This window comes from Symphalangus syndactylus, chromosome 6 (assembly GCF_028878055.3).
Source record: "Symphalangus syndactylus isolate Jambi chromosome 6, NHGRI_mSymSyn1-v2.1_pri, whole genome shotgun sequence".
NCBI lineage: Eukaryota > Metazoa > Chordata > Mammalia > Primates > Hylobatidae > Symphalangus > Symphalangus syndactylus.
The window spans coordinates 27,320,183-27,342,788 of NC_072428.2; positions in this window are offsets into that span (position 1 = coordinate 27,320,183).

Sequence of the window (22,606 nt, forward strand, 5' to 3'; positions counted from 1 at the left end):
AAAATATAACCATTTTCTCCCCTGAGTTCCTCCTCATTGTGCTGTATGCCTGTAAACTACCTTTTGGCAATAAAGTAGATAAATCACCTTTTTTGTTTCCACATCCTGAGATCACTCTTACTTGAACTTCACTTAAAATTCATTGTGGTATGTATGATCTGTTTTTTTTTTTCTGTGTTTCATAAAAGTAGGGAAATCCAGTTCTGTTATTCTATCTTGCCTGCAGGCAAAACTAATTATTTTAAAATTTTAAATATATATATATTAGGTTAGGATAATAATATAGTCCAGTGTGTGTGTGTGTGTGTGTGTGTGTGTGTCTGTATACATAGAGAGAAATAGAATCATATGCTGGAATTTCCCAAAGAGATCATTATAGTCTGTTATGACAATAGGATTAGAAATTGAAAGATATTGGAGAAGATAATATAATGCAGAAAAAAAGGCCTGCCCTAGGAAAGCTTCAGGGAAATTTTCAACTTCTCAAGTTAGCCTTAAGACATAGCATAATAACTTTTCATCCTTCTTAGTAAAAGGCAACATCAAGTCAATAGAATATCTTAAAATTTTATGAGCCAGACTAGTCTTAGCTTTCTGTCATCTCCCAACTCCTTAAGGTATCAGAGGCGCATAAATGCAACATACTTAATCTATCTTGCAAATATAGAAGAAAAGATAGTACAGTTATTATTATACCTATATAGATCCCACTCATGCGCACTAGAAAATATGTATATATATATGTCACAAGCAAGATTATGCACATACTTTGAAGTTTATTTCCCAAAAGTTGTGAATATAATCCTCAGAGTGGGTTATACATTTCAGATGCAGAACAGGTTCTAAAAACAGTGGTAGAGACAAGGCAAAAACAAACAAAAAAATGTACAAATTTGCTTATATGTCTTAGCACTTATGAAACACTGTAAGTATAATTGAATATAGTAAAAAAATGCAAAGTAGATTTTTGCTGTAATACGATATAAGAGTACAAGGAACTCATTACAAAGACATGGAGATTTTAACTCACTAAATTATTATTAGTACATAGAAAAAAAGCTCTTAATGTGAAAAGGCTTTTTACCAGCTGACTTGGAATAAAAATTTAAAAATATCTCAGGCCACTTATTTGATGTGAGCATTAAAGCTATGTGTAAAAGCCTAACATGTTCATTTATATTGTTGACTCATGTCACTTATCAATGAGTATGTTAGACAAAATAAAGGCAACCAGCTTTCCTTTCTTCCTTCCTTTTTTCCATCCTCACCTTCTCTCTTCCCTTTCTTTCTCCCTTTCATCCTTCCTACTAGACCTATAATACTGATTTATCAAGCAAGGGTGAGACCGTAGGTTGCAAGCCATTTGTTTGTTTGAAATATTTATTTATCAATCCACAGTATAGGTTTAAGAGCAACACAGCTTGAGTTTTTAAAAAATCAAATTTAAATAATGCTTAGCTTAATGACGTAAACAAAATAGCATAACATTTAGTTATGTGTATGTGTGTCTATGACAGAACTGGCTACATAATTTTTGAGGCCTAGTACAAAAATGAAAATATAGACTGTGCTCAAAAATTATTAAGAATTTCAAAATGTCAATAGTAGAGCATTAATGCGAGCATGGAACCCTGTGAGATTATGCAGGTAGCACACCTAAGAATCTAGCCCTAGTTTGAGACAATGATGATCATGACCAATGCAACAAGAGTATCCATACTAAACTAAGCTAGAGGACTTACACTATAAATCTATCTGGACTATATTATTATACTAACCTGCCCCCCCCAAAAAAAAATTCAGAAAGATAATATTGTCCTAATCTTGCCATTGCGAACTAGATTTATGTACCCATTGATGGGAAAGAAAACTGAAAATTAATACCAAGAAGCTGACAGAGGAAATGATTCATTAAGTGGAAAAATGGCATTGGATGGTCCCCTCTCTCTCTCTCTGTCTGTCTCTCTCTCTCTCTATGTGCAATGGCTTTGAGATTAAGTTGTAACAAAAGAAGCCAAACAAAACAAATAGAATTTAAAGGACATGCAGGATTATGTAATTACTTCTATAGTTGATGAAATGTATAGAATTTAAGGGACATGCAGGATTATGTAATTACTTCTGTAGTTGATGAAATGTATAGAATTTAAGGGACAAGTAGGATTATGTAATTACTTCTGTAGTTGATGAAATGTATAGAATTTAAGGGACATGCAGGATTATGTAATTACTTCTATAGTTGATGAAATGTATAGAATTTAAGGGACATGCAGGATTATGTAATTACTTCTGTAGTTGATGAAATGTAAATGCCTAAAGCTAACAAAGTAATTATAAGGCAATTATGGAAAGAAGAGCTGTTTTGCTCATTCTTATTTCAGGTACTATGAAAAAAAGTTATCGTGTCAAATGATTAACTTTGAGTAAGTTAATAGCCATTCCTAAAGCTAAAATAAGATATTCTGGTGTCTTGCCAAAAAAAAAAAAAAAAAAAAAAGAAAAAAAAGAAAGAAAGAAAAAACTATAGGAACTACAATTCTTCTAAATTTCAGTTAAAGCAGTCTCTTGTAACAGTTGCTTTCCATGGTGAAATAGAACTGATAAATGCAGTATTGGCAATGTTAAGTAGATAAAAAGTAAGTAAATCTTTCTTTCTTCAGGATGATTCTTAAGTAAATGCCTACTTCATCACCTAAGGAAGTACAGAGAAAGATGGTTCTTGAAATTGCCAAAGAAGATTCCAGGGGAGGATAGACAATCACTTTAAATCGTTTGTGATTAAAACAATTATATAATAATCCTAATCTTTAAAATTGCTTTATGATGCATATTTATCTTTTTACTCTAAATTTTCTTACAATTAATATAGTTTGAGAATATTTTGTCATGATACTTCCACTTATAACTACCTTAGAAATTTCTTAACTGCTAATGTTTACACATCTCTCCCTAAATTGCATGTGCTGTCTGAAGGAAGGTGGTCATTTTTGGTTTAGTGACAAATTCCTCAGTGTGTATTGTTGGTGATTATAGAAAATAATTTAGTTTTTTAAAAAATGAGCATACAATTTTTCATGGTTTTTAAATGGCTTTAACTCAGGAAACATGGAGGTACAGGGCCTTCATAGACCTAAATTCAAATCCTTTCTTGACTACTTAGGATATATGTAACTTTACAGAAGATACACCTGTTTTCTCATCCATAAAGTAAGATTTAATATCAACTACATAGAATGTGGATAAAAGTTAGGTTTTATATATATTTTTTTAAATCTTCTTACAGGCTATATCATATAACTAAAGTGTTATACATGTTATTGTTGTTTCTATTTTCCAGAAGTGGAGTAAGTTGCTTTTATTTATTAAGATATAATATTTTAGTCATTTATCTCTCTATTATACTGTGGATTACTCTTCTAAGGACCTACAATAATGACTTTGGATATGCAGCATATACATATGTTACATATTTATACACAGATCCAAAAATGGCCATGAAAGCTTTGGAGAAAATAAAATAACTTATTATATCTTTGAGAGCCAATATTGGCCTCCTACAAGGATAAAACCCTGGGTATCTTTATCAGAAATGATTATTTGAATTACATTATTTTTTCAAAAAGAATATATATATGCTTTCAGACACATAACATATGTGGTCTACTAGCGGCAAGATCTATAATCTTTAGTTTAACCCACATTTATTCTAATTTCAGTTCTCATCAGGAAATCTCCAGAGACAACATGATAGAAAAAACAAAGTGATGTATACTGTTTTAATATAAAAATATTTTAGCTATTATTATGGTGTCTGCTTCAACTCTTAGAATAGCCAAAGCATTTTGCCTGATGGAATTGAATTGAACAATTAGAACTTTTTCTGGCTATAGTATTGGGTAATTTGAATGATTTCAGGGGCACTGGATAATGCATTTCACAACTACATCATCACTGGGACACTTGTTCAACAAGTGAGTGCTTACTTTGGAAACATGTTCCACACTGTGCTGGGCACTTATGATACATCAGTGAATAAAACAAAAAGATCTGCTCTCTTGTAGATACTATAATACCTAGATACAGACATTATACAATAAACACAGTAATTAAGTCAACTGCATAGGATGGAAGGTGATAGGTGCTATATACATTAAAACTAGTGCCAGGATGGAAGAGGAGTTTTTGTTCCTGACTATGGTAAAATAACTGGTATCAAATTCACCTCCAAAGCAAAAGAGAACAATATTTATGAGAAAACGTGTTCAGACATTAGACAACAGGCAGGTCAAAACTGTGAACTCTGAGAGCAGAGAAACTACAGGGTCTCCTTATTACCCAGAATCTCTGCCTCAGGAATGATTCTTATTGTGGCTTAGTAAGGTAGAATCAAAACAGAGTGTAGAAGTACTACTCACATAAGGAGACAGAAATCAGTGTGAGGGCAACTGAAGTGGATAAAGTCTGCAGGCAGGACGCTGGAGAGGAGGCAGGGAGCTGAAGTGTGGGTGAACCCGTAGCCAAGAACTCACAGAAAACCTGCCACAGACTTTGGGCTCTCCCTCTGCCCAGGGTAAATACAAAAAAGGCTGTTTCTAGGGAAATCATACTCAAACTACCGAAAACAAAAAATTACCAAAAAAAGAAAATTATAGAAGCAGCAGAAAAACAACAACAAAAATACAACAAAACTGCACAAAGGGGAAAAAGGGTACAAATGACTGTTAATGGTTTCTGGTCAGCTGCGTAAGGATCTTAGAGGTTGCCACTCTGTCCAAACAACAAGCAAAATGCTCAACAAACTGAAAATCAAAAACTCTTCTTAGATATGGAAGATAAGTGAGGTCACAGGGAAAATTGCTGCCTTCCAAACTGGAGAGACAGATGAGTCCAGAGAATCCCAACTTACCAGAGTAGAAACTCACAAGTAGAAACCTTTGCAGAAAACAGTGCCCAGGTGAGGTAGAAAAACCTAAACTGTCATTGACAAACTGCTAGAGGCTCACTGTGGACATGACTGAGTGGGGAAAACTCCAGGGAGATCCAGTCATAAGCAGACTCCTGCTCTTTTGTTTTACTTTCAGAAGCTTGACGAATATTTTTCAGTACATATTGCAGAAAAATCTCCTATTTCTGCCAGGGAGAGAAGAAAAGGAACCATTTTAAAATATGCCAGAACATCTTGTTGTTAGCGAGGTCTGAACTCAGGAGACAATATTTAATGAGAGCCGAACCTGCTGGGTTTTATCAGACCCGAACTGACCTGGAGGAAGAAAAATACTCAATTCCAGGTGGCTTTTTCATTCTACTTAGAAGCAGAAAAATACCCATTTCAGTTCATTCTACCTATTCTGTCCCAACTACGGAGTGAAAAAAAACTGAGAAGCCCTTGTGAAGCTCATTGTTCAGGGGCATAGGCTTACCAAAAGACTGAGGCCTAACTACAGAACTATGTAGTGCTTCCTCTTCCCCATACTTTATCACCACATTAATAAAGACCTATTCATAGCAGTTCCTATTACCCAGTACATCATGTCTGGCTGTCAAAAAGGATTCCAAGACATACTAAATGCCAAAAGAAAAACAACCACTACCAACAACAATAACACAAAAACACACAGAGCTTCAAAAGACAGAACAAGCATCAGAAGCAGCCTCAGAGATGTCAGGAATATTGCAATCATCAAATTGGAAATTTAAAAAAGCTTTGATTAATATGATAAGCATTCTAATGAATCAAGTACACAGCATTCATAATAGATGGGCAATGTAAGCAGAGAGATGTTATAAAAATTCTAAGAACCAAAAAGAGATGCTAGAGAAAAAAAATGCTGTAACAGAACTGAAGACTACCACTGATGGTCTTGCTGGTAGATTGGACACAACTGAGGAAGACTTTCTGAGCTTGAGGATATCTGAATAGAAACCTCCAAACATGAAAAGCAAAAAGAAAAATGATTGAAACAACAACAACAAAATTCTCAATTAAAATCACCAAAGGCAGAATAAGAGTGAAAGACAAAAATACGAACAAAGAAAAACAGCAACAAATGAAAAACAGTAGCAAATATGGTAGATATTAATCAAACTATATCAATAATCACTTTGAACCATAATGGTTGAATAAATGAATAAAAGACAGAAATTCTCAAAGTGGATCAAAAAAGAAAACACAATAATATGTTATCTACAAGAAACCCACTTTAAATATAAAGGCACATATATATTAAAAGTAAATTGATAAAGATATACCATGCTAACACTAATTCAAAAACCAGGAGTGGCTATATTAATTTCAGAAAAATTAATACTAAAAATAAAAATTTTAGAATAAGGAAAATAAAGTTATCATGGATACAGAGGGACACAAAATGATAATAAAAGGGTCAAGAACAGAAGAAATAATAAAAAATAGTACAGAAATCAATGAAATTGAAAATGGGAAATCAATAAAGGAAAACCAACAAAACCAAAAGCTGGTTCTTTGAAAAGATAAATAAAATTGATAAGCCTCTATCCAAGCTAACTAAAAAAAAAAACAGAGAGAGAGAATACAAATTACTAATTATTAGAAATAAAAGGTGGAATATCCTGAAAGATTCCATGGACATTGAAAAGATAATAAATGAATAACATGAACAGCTTTATGCTCACAAATTTGGTAACTTAGATGAAATGGAACAATTTCTAGAAAGACCCAATCTGCCAAAACTCACACAAAAAGAAATAGTTTAAATAGGACTATATATGTATTGAAGTAATTGAATCAATCCTTAACAATCTACCAGACAAAAAGCACCAAGCCTAGATGGGTTCACTGATAAATTCTATACTGAATATTAAGGAATAAATTACACTAATTCTCTACAATCTCTTTCAGAAGAGAGAAGAAGAGAGAATGTTTCCTAACTCATTCTATGAAGCCAGCATTCCCCTAATACCAAAACCAGATACAACATGAGAAAACTACAGACCAAAAGATTATTGTTTTTTTATCAGTAACCATGGAAAATAGTTACCAGTAAGAGAATCAGATCTATAGGAAGAAATGAAGAACACAAGCAAGTCAATGTAAATGACAGTTTTTTGTCCTAGTAATCTATTTAAAAGGTGATTGTTTAAACCAAAAAGAACACTATTGGTAAGACAGACTTTGTAACAGATAGAGAAGGAAAAGATATAACTTCAATATATCAAAAATGAAGTGTAGTGGATAAATAGAAGTATACTATTTAAGTGGGAAGTGTGCAGTAATAAGTGGAAATCATACAGTGTCAAGTGTAAAGTGTGAAATGTGAAGTGGTAAATAATATTTACACTGAATGGCCTTCGGTAAGTTAGGAATGCAAACTGTGAGCCCTAAGGCAAATAATAAAATGAGGAAACACCAAAACAAGTACAGAAAATGAAACGCAAAACAAACAAAAAATTGATTAACCCAAAGAAGTCAAGAAGGGGCAACAAAATAAGAAGAAATATGAAGGGACAAGCGAAAAATAAGTACCAACATGGCAACTTAAGCACAATGATGTTGATGGTTACATCAAATGTAAATGGACTAAGAATAAATAAAATGAAAAAAGTCAGATGGAATAAAAGAGCAAGACTGAACTATATGCTGTCTATGACAGATCCACTTAAAATATAATGGCATAGCTACATTAAAAAAGAACTGGCATGGTGTTTCTATAAATACCAGCAGTAGGTTGTAAAATGAAGATTAGCACAAGAGATAAAAAGGACATTTTATAATGATAAATACACTTATCAAAAAGACAAAACAATTCAAAATAGGAATACACCCCATTACAATTATCGAGTAAATTTAACAGGCTTAATGAGAGAACTAGATAAATCTACAAACATAGATGAAGATTTTAGCACCCTTCTTTTAGTATTTAATGAAAAAGTAGATAGAAAAATCAGTAAAGATGTAAAATATTTGAACAACACTCTCAACAACGTGACTATTTATAAAAAAAACACACCGGGCACGGTGGCTCATGTCTGTAATCCCGCACTTTAGGAGGCCGAGACATGAGGATCACCTGATGTCAGGAGTTCAACACACCAGCTAGATTAACATGGTGAAATTCTGTCTCTACTAAAAATACAACAATTAACCAGGTGTGGTGGTGGGCGCCTGTAATCCCAGCTGCTTGGGAAGCTGAGGCCGGAGAATCACTGGAACCTGTGAGGCAGAGGTTTCAGTGAGCTGAGATCGCGTCACTGTACTCCAGCCTGGGCAGCAGAGTGAGACTCTGTCTCAAAAAAAAAAAGATTAAATGCAAAAACTAAAACACTTTCATCTTATAGGGAATGTTCATTGAGATAAGCCATATGCTGGACCAGAAAATAAACATAAATATAAAAGGAGCATGAATCATGACTTGGTTCAATTGGTCTCAATAACCCGAGGTTCATTCAATATGCTAAAATCACTCAATGCAATTAACTGCCATAACAGAAATATTATATTCAAATAATCATCTCCAATTCAATACCCATTCATGATAAAAACTTTAAGCAAACTAGAAACAGAAACTTATTTAACTTGATAAACAGAATTTAAAGAAATAACACAGGTAATACACTCAATAATGAAGAAATGAATGCCTTCATTATTGTCACCATTTTTATTAAATATTTTACTGGAAATGTAATAAAATAGGAAAAAGAAGTAGAAAAGTATTGTTAGGACAGGAAGATGTACATCAGTCTCTATTCATATATTACATGATTAATGCTGTAGAAAATTCTGAGGAATACAACGAACTTCTAAAATGTATAAAAGAATTTGTTAATTTCTCTTATAGACTTCAACTTGATATTGTTATTGCTAATTATATTCTATTGTACTAATTTTCCACAATTTGTTTTTTCCATTTACTTGAAATTTTTCATTTCCATTGAATTAGCATTCTGGTTGTTTCTAGTTCTAAACTATTATGATTAAAGTTGCTGTGGACAATTTTGTAGAGGTCTTAATGTGGATATAAGTTTTCATTTCTCTTGAGTAAGTATCGGGGGTGGTACTGATAAGTTATATGGGAAAAGTATAGCTTATAGACTTCACAATAGCTAACACAATTTTGAAAAAGAAAGAAAGGGAAGTTAAGCTGCGATTTTAAGGACATCAAGACAGTCTTACACAGGTGTAAAGCTGAATCAGTGGGAAAAAAATAAGGAATCTATGAATAAATCCACACATAAAGGGTCAATTGATTTTTGACAAAGGTGCTAACAAATTTTAATGGTGAAAGTATGCTTTTTTCAACAAATAATGCTGTCAAACTGATATTTGTATGAAAAACAAACTTGGATCCCTGTCTCACATTCTACACAAAACTTAACTTTAAAAGTAACGTACACCTAAATATAAAAGTTAAAATTATACATCTTTTGAAGAGAATATAAGAGAAAATCTTTACAACTTTGATAGGCAAAGATTTTTTTTTAAGATGAAGCAGAAAGCATTAACTATTTTTAAAAAGGATACATTGAATTCCATTAAAGTTAAAAATTTCTGACCCTTAAATGACATCCTTGAGGAAAGAAAAATAAAAGCAAGCGGAGTGTTGGAACCAAGAAGGCTAAATAGGAACAGCTCCAGTCTACAGCTCCCAGCGTGAGCAACACAGAATACGGGTGATTTCTGCATTTCCATCTGAGGTACCAGGTTCATCTCACTAGGGTGTGACAAACAGTGGGTGCAGGACAGTGGGTGCAGTGCATCGTGTGCGAGCCGAAGCAGGGCGAGGCATTGCCTCACTCAGGAAATGCAAAGCGTCAGGGAGTTCCCTTTCCTAGTCAAAGAAAGGGGTGACAGACGCCACCTGGAAAATAGGGTCAGTCCCACCCTAACACCGCGCTTTTCCGAAGGGCTTAAAAAATGGCACACCAGGAGATTATATCCCCCACCTGGCTCGGAGGGTCCTTCGCCCACAGAGTCTCGCTGCTTGCTAGCACAGCAGTCTGAGATCAAACTGCAAGGCAGCAGTGAGGTTTGGGGAGGGGTGCCCGCCATTGCCCAGGCTTGCTTAGGTAAACAAAGCAGCCAGGAAGCTCCAACTGGGTGGAGCCCATCTCAGCTCAAGGAGGCCTGCCTGCTTCTGTAGGCTCCAGCTCTGGAAGCAGGGCACAGACAAACAAAAAGTCAGCAGTAACCTCTGCAGACTTAAATGTCCCTGTCTGACAGCTTTGAAGAGAGTAGTGTTCTCCCAGCACGCAGCTGGAGATCTGAGAACAGGCAGACTGCCTCCTCAAGTGGGTCCTTGACCCCCGAGCAGCCTAACTGGGAGGCACCCCTCAGTAGGGACAGACTGACACCTCACACAGCTGGGTGCTCCTCTGAGACAAAACTTTCAGAGGAACGATCAGACAGCAGCATTTGTGGTTCACCAAGATCCGCTGTTCTACAGCCACCGCTGTTCTGCAGCCACTGCTGCAGATACCCAGGGAAACAGGTCTGGAGTGGACCTCTAGCAAACTCCAACAGACCTGCAGCTGAGGGTCTTGTCTGTTAGAAAGAAAACTAACAAACAGAAAGGACATCCACACCAAAAACCCATCTGTACGACACCATCATCAAAGACCAAAAGTAGATAAAACCAAAAAGATGGGGAAAAAACAGAGCAGAAAAACTGGAAACTCTAAAAAGCAGAGTGCCTCTCCTCCTCCAAAGGAACGCAGCTCCTCACCAGCAATGGAACAAAGCTGGACGGAGAATGACTTTGACAAGTTGAGAGAAGAAGGCTTCAGACGACCAAACTACTCTGAGCTACAGGAGGAAATTCAAACCAATGGCAAAGAAGTTAAAAACTGTGAAAAAAAATTAGATGAATGGATAACTAGAATAACCAATGCAGAGAAGTCCTTAAAGGAGCTGATGGAGCTGAAAGCCAAGGCGCGAGAACTACGTGAAGAATGCAGAAGGCTCAGGAGCCGATGTGATCAACTGGAAGAAAGGGTATCAGTGATGGAAGATGAAAGGAATGAAATGACGCGAGAAGGGAAGTTTAGAGAAAAAAGAATAAAAAGAAATGAACAAAGCCTCCAAGAAATATGGGACTAAGTGAAAAGACCAAATCTACATCTGATTGGTGTACCTGAAAGTGATGGGGAGAATGGAACCAAGTTGGAAAACACTCTGCAGGATATTATCCAGGAGAACTTCCCCAATCTAGCAAGGCAGGCTAACAGTCAGATTCAGGAAATACAGAGAATACCACAAAGATACTCCTTGAGAACAGCAACTCAAAGACACATAATTCTCAGATTCACCAAAGTTGAAATGAAGGAAAAAATGTTAAGGGCGGCCAGAGAAAAAGGTCGGGTTACCCACAAAGGGAAACCGATCAGACTAACAGTGGATCTCTTGGCAGAAACTTTACAAGCCAGAAGAGAGTAGGGGCCAATATTCAACATTCTTAAAGAAAAGAATTTTCAACCCAGAATTTCATATCCAGTCAAACTAAGCTTCATAAGTGAAGGAGAAATAAAATGCTTTACAGACAAGCAAATGCTGGAGATTTTGTCACCACCAGGCCTGCCCTAAAAGAGCTCCTGAAGGAAGCACTAAACATGGAAAGGAACAACTGGTACCAGCCACTGCAAAACATGCCAAAATGTAAAGACCATCAAGGCTAGGAAGAAACTGCATCAACTAATGAGCAAAATAACCAGCTAACATCATAATGACAGGACCAAATTCACACATAACAATATTAACTTTAAAGGCAAATGGGCTAAATGCTCCAATTAAAAGACACAGACTGGCAAATTGGATAAAGAGTCAAGACCCATCAGTGTGCTGTATTCAAGAAACCCATCTCACGTGCAGAGACACACATAGGCTCAAAACAAAGGGATGGAGGAAGATCTACCAAGCAAATGGAAAACAAAAAAAAGGCAGGGGTTGCAATCCTAGTCTCTGATAAAACAGACTTTAAACCAACAAAGATCAAAAGAAACAAAGAAGGCCATTAAATAATGGTAAAGGGATCAATTCAACAAGAAGAGCTAACTATCCTAAATATATATGCACCCACTACAGGAGCACCCAGATTCATAAACAAGTCCTTAGTGACCTACAAAGAGACTTAGACTCCCACACAATAATAATGGGAGATTTACCACCCCACAGTCAACATTAGACAGATCAATGAGACAGAAAGTTAACAAGGATATCCAGGAATTGAACTCAGCTCTGCACCAAGCAGACCTCATAGACATCTACAGAACTCTCCACCCCAAATCAACAGAATATACATTTTTTTCAGCACCACACCACACCTATTCCAAAATTGACCACATAGTTGGAAGTAAAGCTCTCCTCAGCAAATGTAAAAGAACAGAAATTATAACAAACTGTCTCTCATACCCAATGCAATCAAACTAGAGCTCAGGATTAAGAAACTCACTCACAACTGCTCAACTACATGGAAACTGAACAACCTGCTCCTGAATGACTATTGGGTACATAATGAAATGAAGGCAGAAATAAAGATGTCCTTTGAAACCAACAAGAACAGAGACACAACATACCAGAATCCCTGGGACACATTCAAAGCAGTGTGTAGAGGGAAATTTATAGCACTAAATGCCCACAAGAGAAAGCAGGAAAGATCCAAAATTGACACCCTAACATCACAATTAAAAGAACTAGAAAAGCAAGAGCAAACACATTCAAAAGCTAGCAGAAGGCAAGAAATAATTAAAATCAGAGCAGAACTGAAGGAAATAGAGACACAAAAAACCCTTCAAAAAATTAATGAATCGAAGAGCTGGTTTTTTGAAAAGATCAACAAAATCGATAGACCGCTAGCAAGACTAATAAAGAAGAAAAGAGAGAAGAATCAAATAGATGCAATAAAAAATGATAAAGGGGATATCACCACTGATCCCACAGAAATACAAACTACCATCAGAGAATACTATAAACACCTCTATGCAAATACACTAGAAAATCTAGAAGAAATGCATAAATTCCTCGACACATACACACTCCGAAGACTAAACCAGGAAGAAGTTGAATCTCTGAAAAGACCAATAACAGGCTCTGAAATTGAGGCAATAATCAATAGCTTACCAACCAAAAAGAGTCCAGGACCAGATGGATTCACAGCCGAATTCTACCAGAGGTACAAGGAGGAGCTGGTACCTGTCCTTCTGAAACTATTCCAATCAATAGAAAAAAAGGGACTCTACCCTAACTCATTTTATGAGGCCAGCATCATCCTGATACCAAAGCCTGGCAGAGACACAACCAAAAAAGAGAATTTTAAACCAATATCCTTGATGAACATTGATGCAAAAATCCTCAATAAAATACTGGGGAACTGAATCCAGCAGCACATCAAAAAGCTTATCCACCATGATCAAGTGGGCTTCATCCCTGGGATGCAAGGCTGGTTCAACATACGCAAATCAATAAATGTAATCCAGCATGTAAACAGAACCAAAGACAAAAACCACATGATTATCTCAATAGATGCAGAAAAGGCCTTTGACAAAATTCAACAACCCTTCATGATAAAAACACTCAATAAATTAGGTATTGATGGGACGTATCTCAAAATAATAAGAGCTATCTGTGACAAACCCACAGCCAATATCATGCTCAATGGGCAAAAACTGGAAGCATTCCCTTTGAAAACTTACACAAGACAGGGATGCCCTCCCTCACCACTCCTATTCAACATAGTGTTGGAAGTTCTGGCCAGGGCAATCAGGCAGGAGAAGGAAATAAAGGATATTCAATTAGGAAAAGAGGAAGTCAAATTGTCCCTGTTTGCAGATGACATGATTGTATATTCAGAAAACTTCATTGTCGCAGCCCAAATTCTCCTTAAGCTGACTTCAGCAAAGTCTCAGGATACAAAATCAATGTACAAAAATCACAAGCATTCTTATACACTAATAACAGACAAACAGAGAGCCAAATCATGAGTAAACTCCCATTCACAATTGCTTCAAACAGAATAAAATACCTAGGAATCCAACTTACAAGGGACGTGAAGGGCCTCTTCAAGGAGAACTACAAACCACTCCTCAATGAAATAAAAGAGGATACAAACAAATGGAAGAACATTCCATACTCATGGGTTGGAAGAATCAATATCGTGAAAATGGCCATACTGCCCAAGGTAATTTACGGATTCAATGCCATCCCCATCAAGCTACCAATGACTTTCTTCACAGAATTGGAAAAAACTACCTTAAAGTTCATATGGAACCAAAAAAGAGTCCGCATCACTAAGTCAATCCTAAGCCAAAAGAACAAAGCTGGAGGCATCACGCTACCTGAACTTCAAACCATACTACAAGGCTATAGTAACCAAAACAGCATGGTACTGGTACCAAAACAGAGATATAGACCAATGGAACAGAACAGAGCCCTCAGAAATAATGCCGCATACCTACAACTATCTGATCTTTGACAAATCTGACAAAAACAAGCAATGGGGGAAGGATTCCCTCTTTAATAAATGGTGCTGGGAAAACTGGCTAGCCATATGTAGAAAGCTGAAACTGGATCCCTTCCTTACATCTTATACAAAAATTCATTCAAGATGGATTAAAGACTTACATGTTGGACCTAAAACTATAAAAACCCTAGAAGAAAACCTAGGCATTACCATTCAGGACATAGGCATGGGCAAGGACTTCATGTCTAAAACACCAAAAGCAATGGCAACAAAAGCCAAAACTGACAATGGGATCTAATTAAACTAAAGAGCTTCTGCACAGCAAAAGAAACTACCATCAGAGTGAACAGGCAACCTACAAAATGGGAGAAAATTTTTGCAACGTACTCATCTGACAAAGGGCTAATATCCAGAATCTACAATGAACTCAAACAAATTTACAAGAAAAAAACAAACAACCCCATCAAAAAGTGGGCGAAGGACATGAACAGACACTTCTCAAAAGAAGACATTTATGCAGCCAAAAAACACATGCAAAAATGCTCATCATCACTGGCCATCAGAGAAATGCAAATCAAAACCACAATGAGATACCATCTCACACCAGTTAGAATGGCCATCATTAAAAAGTCAGGAAACAACAGGTGTTGGAGAGGATGTAGAGAAATAGGAACACTTTTACACTCTTTGTGGGACTGTAAACTACTTCAACCATTGTGAAAGTCGGTGTGGCGATTCCTCAGGGATCTAGAACTAGAAATACCATTTGACCCAGCAATCCCATTACTGGGTATATACCCAAAGGACTATAAATCATGCTGCTATAAAGACACATGCACACATATGTTTATTGCGGCACTTTTCACAATAGCAAAGACTTGGAACCAACCTAAATGTCCAACAATGATAGACTGGATTAAGAAAATGTGGCACATATACACCATGGAATACTATGCAGCCATAAAAAATGATGAGTTCATGTCCTTTGTAGGGACATGGATGAAACTGGAAACCATCATTCTCAGTAAACGATCACAAGGACAAAAAACCAAACACCGCATATTCTCACTCATAGGTGGGAACTGAACAATGAGAACACATGGACACTGGAAGGGGAACATCACACTCCGGGCACTGTTGTGGGGTGGGGGGAGGGGGGAGGGATAGTATTAGGAGATATACCTAATGCTAAATGACGAGTTAATGGGTGCAGCCCACCAACATGGCACATGGAGACATATGTAACAAACCTGCACATTGTGCACATGTACCCTAAAACTTAAAGTATAATAATAATAAAAGAAAAGAAAGGAAAAAAAAAAAAAAAGCAAGCCATAGACTGGGACAAAATATTTTCCATCTATAATACATGATGTATATATACATATGTGGACACATATTTGTATACTAGTGATTAAACACTGGCACACAAATATATAAAGTACCTGTATTAGTCAGGGTTCTCTAGAGAGACAGAACTAATGGAATATATATATATATATATATTCCATATATATATATACCATACATATATATATTCCATATATATATACACCATATATATATATATTCCATATATATATACACCATATATATATATTCCATATATATATACACCATATATATATATTCCATATATATATACACCATATATATATATTCCATATATATATACACCATATATATATATTCCATATATATATATACCATATATATATATTCCATATATATATATACCATATATATATATTCCATATATATATATACCATATATATATATTCCATATATATATACCATATATATATATTCCATATATATATATACCATATATATATATTCCATATATATATATACCATATATATATATTCCATATATATATATACCATATATATATATTCCATATATATATATACCATATATATATATTCCATATATATATATACCATATATATATATTCCATATATATATATACCATATATATATATTCCATATATATATATACCATATATATATATTCCATATATATATATACCATATATATATATTCCATATATATATATACCATATATATATATTCCATATATATATATACCATATATATATATTCCATATATATATATACCATATATATATATTCCATATATATATATACCATATATATATATTCCATATATATATATACCATATATATATTCCATATATATATACCATATATATATTCCATATATATACCATATATATATTCCATATATATTCCATATATATATTCCATATATATTCCATATATATATTCCATATATATTCCATATATATATTCCATATATATATATTCCATATATATATTCCATATATATATTCCATATATATATATTCCATATATATATTCCATATATATATATTCCATATATATATTCCATATATATATATTCCATATATATATTCCATATATATATATTCCATATATATATATTCCATATATATATATTCCATATATATATTCCATATATATATTCCATATATATATTCCATATATATATTCCATATATATATTCCATATATATATTCCATATATATATTCCATATATATATTCCATATATATATTCCATATATATATTCCATATATATATTCCATATATATATTCCATATATATATTCCATATATATATTCCATATATATATTCCATATATATATTCCATATATATATTCCATATATATATTCCATATATATATTCCATATATATATTCCATATATATATTCCATATATATATTCCATATATATATTCCATATATATATTCCATATATATATTCCATATATATATTCCATATATATATTCCATATATATATTCCATATATATATTCCATATATATATTCCATATATATATATTCCATATATATATTCCATATATATATTCCATATATATATATTCCATATATATTCCATATATATTCCATATATATATATTCCATATATATATATTCCATATATATATTCCATATATATATATTCCATATGTATATTCCATATATATATATTCCATATATATATTCCATATATATATATTCCATATATATATTCCATATATATATTCCATATATATATGATATATATATATATATATATGAAGGGGAGTTTATTAAGTATTAATTCACACAATCACAAGATTCCATAATAGGCTGTCTGCAGGCTGAGGAGCAAGGACCGCCAGTCTGAGTTTTAAAACTGAAGAACTTGGAGCCCAATGTTTAGAGGTAGGAAGCATGCAGTGCTGGAGAAAGATGTAGCCTGGGAGGCTAGGCCGGGTCTCTCTTTTCACATTTTTCTGCCTGCTTTTATTCTGGCCCGGCTGACAGGTGATTAGGTTGTGCCCACCCAGATTAAGGATGGGTCAGCCTTTCTCAGCCCACTGACTCAAATGTTAAACTCTTTTGCAACACCCTCGCAGACACACCCAGGATCAATACTTTGTATCTTTCTAGCCAATCAAGTTGACACTCAGTATTAACCATCACAATACTTTTACCATTTAATAATATCAAGATAGTTAACACAAAAAATGCACAAAATATTTGAAAGATACTTTACAAAAACAATGTAAAATGGACATTAATTCCCTGAAAAGAAGCACAACATAGTTAATGACTATGAAATTCAAATTAAACCCACTATAAGGTAGTGTCTCATACTCACTAGAATGCTTAGAATTAAAAATATTAGCAATACCAAGTGTTGTTAATGATGTAAAACAACCAATACTCATACATTGCTGATGAGGGTGAAAAATTACCCAATGACTTCCAAAAATAATATGGCATTTTTTGGTAACATTAGCTACACTTCTCCCATATAACTTATCAATACTACCTCTCAATACTTACTCAAGAGAAATGAAATCTTATATTCACATTAAGACCTCACAAAATTGTCCACAGCAACTTTAATCATAATAGTTTAGAACTAGAAACAACCAGAATGCTAATTCAATGGAAATGAAAAATTTCAAGTAAATGGAAAAACAAATTGTGGAAAATTAATACAATAGAATATAACTAGCAATAACAAGTATCAAACAACTGATACATGTGAGAACACAGATACATCTCAAAAATTTATGCTGACTAAAATAACACAGACACAAAATAAATATGGTGTATGATTCAATTTATACAAAAATCTAGGACGGATGAAACAAATAGAGACCAAGTAAGTAATAAATAGTTGCCATGAATAGGGGTGAGGTTTGACTGCTTAGGGGTATTTGGGAACTTTCTTAGTTGATTCACACATTCTTGTCATGGTTATGACAACAGATGCACAAGTAACTACATTTCTCAAAACTTCAAATGGTATACTTAAGATGTGTTTGTTTTATATAATGGAAATTATACTTCAGTAAAGTTGATTAAAATATTCCCTATCATAAAATAATAAAGTAATAGCACTGACAAACATGGGCTAAAAAGAAAATGATTAAAATAAGGGCTTAAAAGCAGAGTGATCAAGAGTGTTGAAGATGTAGTCTGGTTGGGGTGAGGATAGCGAGGGTGGCAATATTCCTCACTGAGGGTTCACTAAGAAGATTTAATTTGAGAAAAAATCTGAAAGAGGTTGGAAAGTTAAGAGTAGATATCTGGGAGGGGTTGGGGGAAGGAATAGTTGAGCAGAGGAAAAGCTGGAACCAAGTCTGCTGTTGAGCATGCCTGATGCATTTAGCAAATACAAAGGAGGCTACTGTGATGTGTGGCATGGTAAACAAGGTGCAAGGTAAACAAGCAGTAGGAGAGGTTTACAGAGCTTGGTGGGGGGTAGGACCATCTTAAGTACTTTGGGTTTTACTACCGTTTAATACAGAGCCTTTGCAAGAGTTAGAAAAGAATCACGAGTTGTTTTAAATTTTACAATAATCTGGCTTGAGATTAAATTGCACAAATCAAATGTAGGAGCAGAGAGATCTGTTATGAGGCCATTTCAGTATCCTTGGGAGAGCTGAAAATGGCTAAAATCATAGTGGTACCAATAGAGGTGTCTGGAAATAGTTGGATTCTGGATCTATTTTGAAAGTAGTGGTAGAAGAATTACTTGATTTATTAGATACAGGATGTAGAAAAAGGAGAGGAGTCAAAATGACTTCCAGGTATTTTGACTTAAGCAACTGGAAAGATAGATTTGACTTCATCTTAGTTGAGAAAAACTGAGTCTAGAGCAAACTGTGGAGAGAAGACCAGGATTCCTATGTTGAACATGCTGAATTTGTAATGTCTAATTGCCACCTAGCTCCCAAATTAGAAACTGAAGCACAGTCCTTGGTGCCTTTCCATATTGAATCATTCTCCAAGTCCTGCTATTTTTTCTCATTAATAGCAGAGGGGAAGTTTCAATTTTGATCTCTTTGATTCTAAAATTCCTGTTCTTTCCACATTAACTTGCAAGTGGATAACACATTACCACTTTTGATATAACTTTTAAAGGATATTTAATCCAACTTTCTACTCAATGCTTGAATCATGTGTATGTTCTAAAATTTTGAATGTTACATTTTTTTAAAATTCAATTACTTCCAGTACAAAAAATTAGCTTTTCTTTAGGAAGCTCATTCCAACTTTGTTTTCTGTTGACTATTTGGAAAAAAAAAAAAAAAAAAAAAAAAAAGCCAAACCTAATGTATTAGCGTTTTAGGCAAACTGATTACCTTGAAGTTCTTGGAATACATAAAAATTGACCAAGCAATTTGAATACAACAACCTATCAAATAAAGGGCAGTAATTACAAAGATTTATCAACAGACTATGTAAGGTCATGTGCCTGAGGGTCTGAAATATATCTGGGCAGAGAAACTAATGACTAAATAGAAAGTTTCAAGAGGTTCTCAGCTAGGTCAAGAAAATAAAAGACTATGTATAAAGCTCAGCTTTCATTGCATCCTGGGGTCCTGACTTTCTCCAACTCTAGAACCTATTTACCACTGTTTCTTTGTCACATCTCCTTCAGTGCCATCTATCCAACTACAGAAACCTCTGTTTAAACAGCGTATTACCTCAAAAACCTTCCTGTTTCCCCTCACTCTTTTTTTTTTTTTTTTTGGGGGGAGGGAAGGAGTCTTGTTCTGTCACCCAGTGGCACTATCTCGGCTCACTGCAAGCGCAAGCTCCACCTCCCAGGTTCACGCCATTCTCCTGCCTCAGCCTCCCGAGTAGCTGGGACTACAGGCGCCTGCCACCACACCCAGCTATTTTTTTGTATTTTTACTAGAGATGGGGTTTCACCGTGTTAACCAGGATGGTCTCAATCTCCTGACCTCATGATCCTACCCCCTCGACCTTCCAAAGTGCTGGGATTACAGGCATAAAGCCACCGCGCCGGCCTCCCCTCACTCTTTAAGAGATGGGTTTATTTCTCAACACTAACACAACGCTGGGAAAACTCGACTGCTGAGTCCCTTAGCATTATTGCAACTCCAATCAGTATGTCTGTGGGTACATATGTATGTATATGTACATATATACACAGTGTATTTGATATATCAGTGACATAACTACAAAGAGTCCAATATAGGAAAATGATATCTCAATTTATTCACATATATCAGGTATTAGCCATTTTATAAACCACAGAGGCTTTGCTCACATGGTTACCATGACACAATCAAAATCCCTTGGAATATATTCCGCTGTCTACCCTACAATTCACAACCATTATTGCCATCTCTTTGTATCACACACCACCTTCTCTTTGGCTCCGTTCTCACCCAGTGTGTCTTGGGAAACTTCTCATGGCACGAATTTGCGAATCAAACACTTCCTGTTTTGTCCTGTTTCACTAAGCCCAAAGGGAAGCACCCAAATTAGCCAAGCAACTCTTTTCCCACCAACGCTGACAAGGGTGTCTGCCACTGAGAGACAGCTCAGCCACCCAGGTGGGAAATATTACTGCAGACCAGACAGCTGCTCTCAATATCAGAACAAACAGGTGCGGATTTTATTGATGCAACAGAAGTCAAATAAATAAAGAAATAGAGTTTTACTCATAATACAAATTTCCCAGAGTAAAAAGCAGGAAAGAGAATTTGCAGAGTAAATAACAAAGCACCCTCTTCTGATCCAGCTCAAAGTCACGGCCCCTGCTGCCTGCCATATTCCATGCTTTGAGAGCTTGTATGTGAATTGTCTCATAATAGTTGTCTCACAATAGAGACATGGGATTCTCCCCTAAGAATAGAAAGATGCTTCCACAGAAAGAGGTACAAGTTTGTTAAATTCGTTTACTATGTTGGAAAACAGAGATGATGATGTAAATTTTTTAAATGGCCATAGCATTTGACAGCATATTTTATCTAGTGATGGAGTATTCATTCATCTTCACCTCTTAAATCTGCATTTGACCTTGTGACTTGCTTTGGCTAATGGGATATTAGCAAACATAATGCAAGCAGAAGCTTGAAAAGTGCTTGTGCATTGGGACTTACTGTTGTGTGTGAAAATGCTTGAGTTAAGTCTGCTGGAGACATGTATGTTATTCACCCATCCAAAAGCCAGATATGAATAAGGCCATCCAGGATAAGTCAATGCTTGTATGATTCACAAGCCAACTGTAATCACATGAATGAACCCAGGCAAGACAAATAGAGCTGCTCAACTGAGATGAGTCCAGATTGCTTACCCATTGAGTCAGGAACTAATAAATTGTGGTTGATGTGTTTGTTACACACCAGCATTTGACTGATACAGATGGCATAGCCAGCTCAAAGCTGCAAAGGGATCAAAGTCAGAAGCACCATGTACTGCTGAGTTCTGAGTCATACTTCTCAGCAGTATCATATTTTTTTGGCAGAACAGTGACATGATTCCTCATGGCATTGAGTCCTATTCTAACAACTCAAGTAGGCTGAAAACAAAAGAAATCTTTAACTTTATCTGACATCATGTACCATACCAAGGAAAATTTACGTTGCACTTTTTCTCTTTTCAATTTGTATTGGCATCAAGTACATATAGCTCCAGATCTGATATCAAAATAGGCATTTGAATCTGTTCACTACTGTATAAGGCTTAAAGATCTATATGTTATTCATGCAGCATGCCTCGATCCCACTACATTTATATTTTAATTTTATTTATTTATTTATTTATTTATTTTTTAGATGAAGTCTTGCTCTGTTGCCCAGGCTGGAGTACAG